Source organism: Marmota marmota, unplaced genomic scaffold, assembly GCF_001458135.2.
Source record: "Marmota marmota marmota unplaced genomic scaffold, marMar, whole genome shotgun sequence".
Classification (NCBI taxonomy): Eukaryota; Metazoa; Chordata; class Mammalia; order Rodentia; family Sciuridae; genus Marmota; species Marmota marmota.
In genome coordinates, this window is record NW_026000168.1 from 86,128 (window position 1) to 95,320 (window position 9,193).

Here is a 9,193-nt window from a genome sequence, read left to right on the forward strand (position 1 = left end):
CTTAGTTTACCTACATAGGAATCTAAAAGAACCTAGTTAAGAAGGGTAGAACTTAATTATATTGCTCAGTGAATTGGGCAGATTATAGGAGATGGTTATTAACACAGAATGAAAACACTGAAGCGTGGAAACAGAAGAATTTTCCAAAACAGTGATTTTTAAAGTTCATCTTAAAGTTGTAATAAATAAATAAGTTCATCCTTTTGAGGGACAATTTATCATTTGTCCTACAGAAATCAGCACATATGGAAGTTCTATGTTCCCGAGTTACGATGGGGCTGTGTGTCGCTGTGGCACAGGAAGGGTGTGTGAGCTTCCTGTGACTGCCTGGAGGCTGTGAGCCACCTCGGCCCCAGCCCCGTTGAGTGTTGTGAGCCTGGGAAAAGCTCAAAACTCCAAGCACAGGTCCTATTGAGAGTGTTCCAGTCTCCCACCACCATGGAGCCCCCAAATCACGGGTCAATCCATCCTCAAGCTGGGACCATCTGTGTAAGATTAGTAATTGTGCTATGTACACTCGTACATGGAAAGATGTGTTCAAAGACAAGAGAAACATATTTTGGAGATTAACACTACACATTGTATAATGTCCAGAAGCTGTGTTCACACTGTGTGTCTTCATGTGGGTATCCATGTGCTAAATTCCACCATCATATGACAGAATAGAGATGTGTTGTTCTTTCAGTCAATGCACTTCGGCATAGTTTTTGCTTCTTTGTGAGTTTTTTTGTGTGTGTGGTGCTGAGGATTGAACCCGTGGCCTTGTGAATGCCAGGCAAGCACTCTCTCAGCTGAGCTGTATCCCCAGCCCCGTGTATCTCTTTTAAAGGAGCAGAACTCATACCAAGTGAGCAAAGCTGACTCTAAGATACCCAAGCCTGGCCCAGCTCTGCTCCTCACAGCTGGTGTGAACTCTGGCAGGATGCTGGAGTTCCCGTGTCTTGTTTCATTTCTAGCGGGGACAATGACAGTGTCGGCCTCTCAGTCAGAGGGCTAGGAGAGCAAGCTGCGTGGCATTGTGAAGGTCCTGGCCCCAGGAGCACTTGGCAGACATCAGCTCCATTGAGAAGCATGTGTTCACTGGAGAATTTGCCCTAAATTACTTTTTTATTAGTGGTTAACTTGGTCGATGACATAGTACATAAAACTTTGGTATGTTTTACAAGTGTTCACCGACTTCCATGTTTCATAAAATTATACTTCTCTTCTTTGATACAAGGAGGCTGATTTGTAGTGGGATCAGGAGCATGGGAGGAATAGATGAACTCTGGACAGGGCTGAGGGTTTGGAGGGGAAGGGAGGGGGCATGGGGTTATTAATAATGGTGGAATGCGATGATCATTGATGGGTGTGTGGGACACTCCCCACTGAAGTTAAATTTTCCTCTTGGGAGAACATAACAGAATCCCCCTCCTCTCTGATGGGCGCCAAGCCGAGCAGCACCAAATTCAAAGGTTTTCTTGACCAATCCCCGCAGGACACAGTGTCCGCTCGCTGTTCCTGAGTCACTCTGCCAATCAGCACCCGCCACGTCACCACGTCACCACGTCACCCACGCAACCCTTCTTAAGCCAAAGCTGCAAGCTCACTCTCTCTGCCCTCTTCCTCTTCTTTCTCTCCTCTCTCTACTCTCTTTCTCTTTCTCTCTGCCCTCCTCCTCTCCTCTCTTTGCTTTCTGCCTCTCCTTTTCTTCCCCTTTGGGCAGCCCCCCAATAAAATCTCTTGGTTGAATCTCCATCTCAGGTGAGTTACTGCCTTTCAATCACTATTATCCAAAGTACAGGTGTGAAGACACGAATCGGTGTGAATAAACTATGTAGACAACCAGAGGTATGAAAAATCGTGATCTATATGCATAATAAGAATTGTAATGAATTCTGCTGTCATATATAAATTTTAAAAATTATACTTCTCTATGACTTAAGCTAATAAATTGACTTTTACATAAATTTTCTCATTTTTCCTTTGACTTTAATGAAGACAATAACATACTACTTAAGATGTAAGACTCTCTTGAAATACAAGTTTGTTTTTAAAAAATGAATATATACAATTTAACTTATTTTTAGCCATTTGTGCATCTCATTCTCCTCCCACCCCACATTTCATTGCTTTTTAATGTCATGAAAGTTCTCTTGCCACAGAGGCTGCAAATCTCCAATGCATCCTCTGGGCAGCCCACTTTCGGAGAAGAATACTGTAATCTTGTTAATCTTGGACCATCTCACACACATTTATGGCACATTTACACACACATGCTGTGGTTTGGGTGTGGCTCGTCCTCCAAGGGTTCCTGGGTTGGAAGCTTGAGACTTTAGGAGGTGGGCAATGGAGGTCAAGCCTCAGGGGCTCTTGGAAGAAACAAGGGCTGCTCTGAGAGACTGAGTCAGCTGAGCTGGCTTAAGAGTGAGTCTGACTCCCAGCTGGGCCCGGTGGTGCAGGCCTATAATCCCAGTCGCTCAGGAGGCTGAGGCAGGAGGATGGAGATTTCAAAGCCAGCCTCAGTAATTTAGTGAGACCCTAAGCAAGTTAGCAAGACTCTGTCTCTAAACAAAATATTTAAAAAGAACTGGGGATATGACTTAGTGGTTAAGCAATCCTGGGTTCAATCCCTGGTACCAAAAAAAAAAAAAAAAAAAAAGTGAGCCTGACTCTGAATCCCTCTCCTCTAGCCCCCGACCGCCCCTGCCAATCTCCTCTTGCTCCCTGCCGTCCCACCCTGATGGCACTATGAGCCTGCACCAGTGGCTGCCCAAGGGACAGTGGCTGTCCACCAGGGGACACTCAGCCCCCGACCCTGTGAGCTAAATAAGCTTCTTTTTAAAAATTGTTAACTAGCTTCAGGTATTTTGCTCTGGTAATGGAAAATGTAGCATCTATCTAACCAAAAAAAGGTAATGAACATTTTTGTGTCATGTTTTATCACCAATCTGTAGCTTTAAAAGCCATCTCCTCTCAGGGATGCTGTTAGCCTAATATTGTGCAGTTAACCTCAGTTTCTTCCACTGTGCTGCACACCATCCAGCTGACACAGAAAGTGCTGTGTGTGGAGCCGAGTCCCGAGAAGGGGGCAGAGAAGGGGGGAGCCAGCCAGCGACAGGGCCACCTTCCTTCCTCTCTTTGCAGGACCACAGAGTGGATCTTAGGAGGGTTTGCTTCATTAAGAAAGAGCGTTGAGGTACTCTGTGGTACTGATGCTCTCTTGGTCACCTGATAGCACCTGAGATCTCTTGCCACTCTCAGGGCTCATGAATTGAAGCCAGAATTTAAAATAGGCAGTCAGCATAGATAAATGAGGCCAGATTGAAGAAGACAGACCAAATCAGTTTGGGTCGATGGAGCTGTGGGAGATTGAAATGTCATTGTCTCCCGAGCCAGGGCTGACTGCCCTTCCTAAAGAATCTTTAATGAAACATCTCCTGAGCAGACAGGGAACTGCTAATTAATCTGCTCTGGCCCCTCCACCCCACCTGTGTCCCACATTGTGGCCTTCCCACTGGCATCTCCGGATCACACACACAGTATGAGGGAAAATGAACAAGATAAAGGGAAGAATGTGAAAGAACGAAGAAAACTTTAGATGTATAAAAGAAATGGGACTTCCTCATCCAAGGGATTCTGCCTTTTGGGTCTCCTTCTTCCTCTGGGCAGAAGTCTGTTCTGCTATGCTTTAAATAAAGCTTCTAACATTTTACTCTACACTTCCTCAGCGTGTTTCTCTTGTGTCATACTTCAACACTCAGGGACCAGGACTCCTCAAGATGACCCGTAACTGGCGGTATCAACATCGGCTCTCAGGGACGGTTGGGTGCTGAGAGAAATTCAGAACCAGCTCGACAGCAGGCAGGATGGAAAGTGGATGTCTTGGGTTTCCCAGCTGTCTTGCATGTGGACTTAATGGTTTTTTAAAGAAATCTTTTATTCTTTCACAACTTTAGAGAAAACATATAATCTAGTTTCTTTCAGTGTCAGGAGGTCAGGCTGAACTTCAAGCTGTAAGAATGTCACAGTAGATATTCTACTAAATGTTTCCGTTTTACCTGTTTCCTCCAGAACCCAGCCTCCTTTAGCTGGAGTTAAAGTTTACATTTAGAAGATGGGAAAATGGATACAAGTGTGCAATAGCATCTCACTCTTCCCCAAGAACTCTGTTTCAGGGATGCATTTCACATCTTTCTGTTGTAGTTACAAGTGGTAAAACTGGGTGGCCTTGTGTTCTCTATCAGTTCCACGCTGAAGCTTGCCACCTGGGCTCCCAGTCACCTCCTCAGCCGGGGCCTTCTTTCTTCATGACTTCTCAGCATGACATGGGGAACTGCCCAGCTGGCCACTGTGACCCTCAGGTGGGTCCCACCCCCACAGTCAGATGGACTGCAGTTGGTGTTCAACCAGTACACACAGAGGGTTACTGAGTGGAGAAGCCAGTTTTCTTGTCCCTAGGAAGACTGTTAGGGACATAAAGCCACAGCAGTAGAAACCACCTTGTGGGCCGGCTGAGAGCTTTCCTTCAGAGGCCCTTGGGCTGACGTCACCAAGATATTCTAAACACAGTTCCAACACTCAATCGTGTGAAGTAAGCAAGGCATTCGATCTGTAGTTCTGGGTGATTCTTCGCTTTTGTGAACTTTCCTGAATTAATTTCAGGCATAATCTTCAATTTTGGAGAAAAACATTTAAAATCAACCCCAAGGTATAAGTTGTAGAACAGCCCAATGAAGTCACTTTTTAAAAAAAAATTATTTTTTCAGTTACAGGTAGACACAATATTTTTTATTTTATGTGGTGCTGAGGATCGAACCCAGTGCCTCACACATGCTAGGCAAGTGGTCTACCTCTGAGCTACAACCCCAGCCCCACGAAGTCACTCTTCGTGCTTCGCATGGGCAGAGGACCATGTTTCCTCTGCAACCAGGCTCCGTCTAATGACGTGACCTTTACCACATTAACAGAGAGCAAATAAAAACTTGCCAACTGTGATACAATGGGGGCTCGAAATATCAGATGAATGGAGCTGAGAAGATTCTAAAGGTCAAAAGCTCGGCAAGAAAGAAGTCAACACAGTGATTTGTGTTTGACATGGGTTGTACCAGGCTCTTTACAAGATTATTTTTTGAATTCTTAATGCTTAAAAACTATAGTAGTAAATGTAATTTAAAAGTCTATCACTACAATGATGTCAACTAAGGTTTACTTAGACTCGCATGTTACAGCCTAGAGCTCTGTATTGTACACCGACATGTGCCAGAATGTGGGGATACTCAGTAAACACTCTGGGCCCACCTGACTTGGAGTTTCATAGGGGACACAGATAAACTCCCAATCACCCCATCCAGCAGGGCCAGCAGCAAAAGGAGAGATGAGGAAGTGGTGTCCTCCAGCCCAGGGTGGTAAGAAGGCGCGTGGATCTGGCCAGGCGTAAAGGAGCCCACACTGCACCCTGAGGCTGAGATACAGCTGGCCAGGGGAGAAAGACGGGTACATCCTGATATGTTCACTATGGTGGGAGGATCAAGTTTGAGTAAAGAGCTATAAACTGGTGATTCTCAATGAAGACTGGAGATTGTCACCCCTGGGGACATTTATCAGTGCTTGAGGATATATCTCAATGGCAGAGAGGGTGCTACTGATCTCTGGTGGGTAGACTGCTGAGATTCCCCTGTACCTCCTGCACAGGACTTCCACACAACTAAGAGTCATCCAGGCCTCATCAGCCCTGCCTGGGCTAAGAAGCCCTGCTGTAGGAAGCCTGCAGCTTCAAAGGTGAGGTGAGACCACAGAGCTACCTGAAGGACCAGGGAGTTCTAAGAGGCCCTGCTGTAGGAAGCCTGCAGATCCAACGTGGGTGAGACCACAGAGCTACCTCAATGACCAGAAAGCTCTGGGTAAGCACACATTGCTTGTCACTGTGAGCACCACACTTACGGTGGAAGCTAGTACTTTTAAATCTGTTGTGAGTTTTCCTGGTATGATCTGACAATTGTACCATTACATCTCCCTGTCTTACAAGGTGGGAAGACCATCATTGTAGAAAAATAGGTGATAGTTTAAAAATAAAAAGAAATAGTGACTTATTCTTTGGACCCTTCCAGTCATAGTATATTTTTTAAAAAAACACATATGCAATACTTATTTTTGAATGTCTTTGCCACCCAGGTCAGCATGCAGGTCTGGTCTCATGAATCTACAGCACTCCAGCAGAGGAAGGAAAGCACACTAGGCCAAACCGTACTCCATCTGGAAGTAAAATACAGTTTATATAGGGCAAAGGGCTTCTTCTTCTTCTTCTTCTTTTTTTTTTTTTTTTTTAAAGGGCTTCTTAATACTGAAAAATTTTTAGAATCAGACACTTTTGAACACCTGGTGACAATTAAGGCCTCTCTTCAGAATATGCACCTTTATCCCAAATGTTTGCTATCAGGAGTTCACAGGCCCTTCCAAGACAGTGATTTCTCATGTGATGCAGATGTTCCAAACATATCTAATGACCAGATTCATAGCAACAAACATTTGCCAAAGGAAATTTGGCATAATTTAGAATCATCCAGAATAAATTAGCATTTTTTAATCACAGAGGAACTCCTTCAAAAATGTTCTCCATGATGCCCTGTGTGGTTGCAAGTATGCATGGATGTCCATAGACACGAGCGTTCTCGGGATCCGTGGTGAAGACGGCATTGCTCCGTTTACAACGACCCTTCGTGAGCGGTTCTGTAACCTGTGCTTTTCTCCTGATCTCTTTCCATTTCTCCACTGCTTTCTCTAAAAATAGTGATTACTGTGAGGCAGGCTCACTGCCTCGTGGATGGGAAGGAAGGAAGGTGGGTTGGTCAGTGCTATATTCATCAGTTTTCCTTCCTACTTTCAAGTGCCGAACTTCCAACTCCCTTGACTCTTTATCAGCAGACGTCCTGTCTTGTCATGACAGATGGCTGCCACCACCTTCTACACAGGCCCTGGAGTTCCCAGAGGAGACCAGGCACGCTAACTCCAGCACAGCCACCACCCATTCTTTGGAGCATTCCTACTTCCTGATTTGCCAGCGTGCCCTTCGTTTTTCTCGCTGGCTTCCTCTGTGCAGTCTGAGTGTCAACCTTCTTTTCAGGTCCAGCCGTGATTTCTAGTCATTTGAACCTCTTAAGCCACGTTCCTTCACGTCGGTGTGACCTATTGATGCTGGGCAGAGGTTTCCACCTAGTGGAACTGCAGGTGTCAGCTGGGCCACTGTTCTCACCTGGGACTCACGTGTCTCAGCTCATGGCTGTTCCCAGAGCCCATGTCCCATGCCTCCTTTCCTGTGGCTGCTCCCATCTCCAAGGCAGCTGTGCTGGCAGGATCCCCTCCTGCTTCCTGTCTCTCTGTTCACATCTGCCACATCTCTGACTCCCATGGGAGACCATGCTTTGCTTTGAAAGGACTATGTGATTAGATTGGGCTCAGCTGGCCAACACGGATCCTCTGTTATAGGGTCTGTGACCTTTCTAGCCCATGCAAAGTCCCCAGGCCATGTAACCAGGTACTCACCCATTCCAGGGATTAGGGTATGCACACCTGGAGGGTGGGCATTCTGTGTACCATAGTGACCTCCAGGTAGAGTGTCACAAGGGACCAGGTTTGATTAGAACCACATGGAAGAACATTCAATTAGAACTGTTAGAGGAAGGACCATGGATGTAAAGAAAAATAATAATAAGGAGACAGAGACAAGGTGCAGAGGCAAGGAAGGTGGCAGAGTGGCCTTTGTCCAAGGGGCCACGTTTATTTATAACAATAGGTCCCATTAGGTCATCAGTACCATAACCACATTATTGTTTAGAGTATCAGTAAGGTTGCTTATTTTGCAGTTACATTTCATAGTTACAATATGCCATGTTAGGAGCTTTGTTTAGTTCTCAAGAAGGCCCATTGTCTGAAGTTACTGTTAGGCGGGCAGCTCCAGGAGCACCGGAGCTTGGTGAAACACGGTAGTTATCTAGCCAGCAAGTTCCTGTGTTCCCAGGAGTTATGTGCCTAAGATCAAGGTCGAAGCTGATGAGACTATCATGGAGGGCATTGCCATAGCAACTGGGCATCCTAGGCCTTTGCACAGAAACTTTCTTAGGCACTGAGCATGCCACAGCCCTGAAGTCATCAGGGACCCCAATCCCAAACGCAGAAACCCTACACCTGTTAGCTGGCCTGGAAGTATGGGTGAAAGTCTGTTTGCTGAAAATGAAGGCAGGAGTTAGTAGTCAGGTTTTCCTCACTGGGAACACAGTACCCAACCCGAGCAGCGCAGAGGAGGAAGAGTTTTAGGGCTCATGGTTTCAGAGCATCAGGCCATGGGCAGCCACCTGCAGCCCACTGGGCCCGAGGAGAGGCAGCACATCCTGGCAGAGGATGTGGCGGGGGCAGCTGCTCAGCGCATGGCCTCCATGAGCCCGGCCCACAGGGACAGTGGAATCCCCAGGTGCTCCCCCAGCACCCCTCCCCAGCCATGCCCCCACCCCCATCAGCACAGTCAGCACTTCCAGTCCATCCGTCCACCAAGAGGGTACAGGCACTGACTGGTCCAGCCTTGTCACCTCTGGACATCGTCGCCGCTGGGCACGCCTCACACTCGACCCCAACAGCAGCTCTTTCAGAAGAAGGCCAAGGTGGGAAATGTAGGAGTCTGGAGGGAGAAGCCCCCGCCAACCTGGGGGCCAGGGAAGGAGCATCTTGTGACAGGGCAACAGCAATGCTTCCTCCACATAGAAGACGCACATTAAATAAAGACACCAAAATTAAAAGCTAAGTACAAACACTGCTACGGGCAGCTATGGGCAGATCCTGAGAGTTCAGTGTGGCGATGGCTGGATGGTATGTCAGCAGGACATGCAAAAATGCCACGTGAGAGCTGTGGCTTTGGGGAAAGGTCTGAGAACTGACAGAGCCAAACACAGAAACAGCACCTCTTCATCACCCCTGCAGAGGGCATCACACCCAGGCTATGACACCTCCACCACACTGGTGACCGTGCATGCTTCCACGAATCACAAACGCAAGGGACCTGAAGGTGATCTCTCTCCCCTCCACTCAGGAAAAGGGTCAAGCATACTGTGTCTTGAACTCTAAGAGATGAAACACTACCAAAGACGTAACAGAAAAACACCCCGTTCCCAGTTCAACTTGTTCACTTACCAAGAAATTAGAGCTACCTGAAAAGACTATAAGT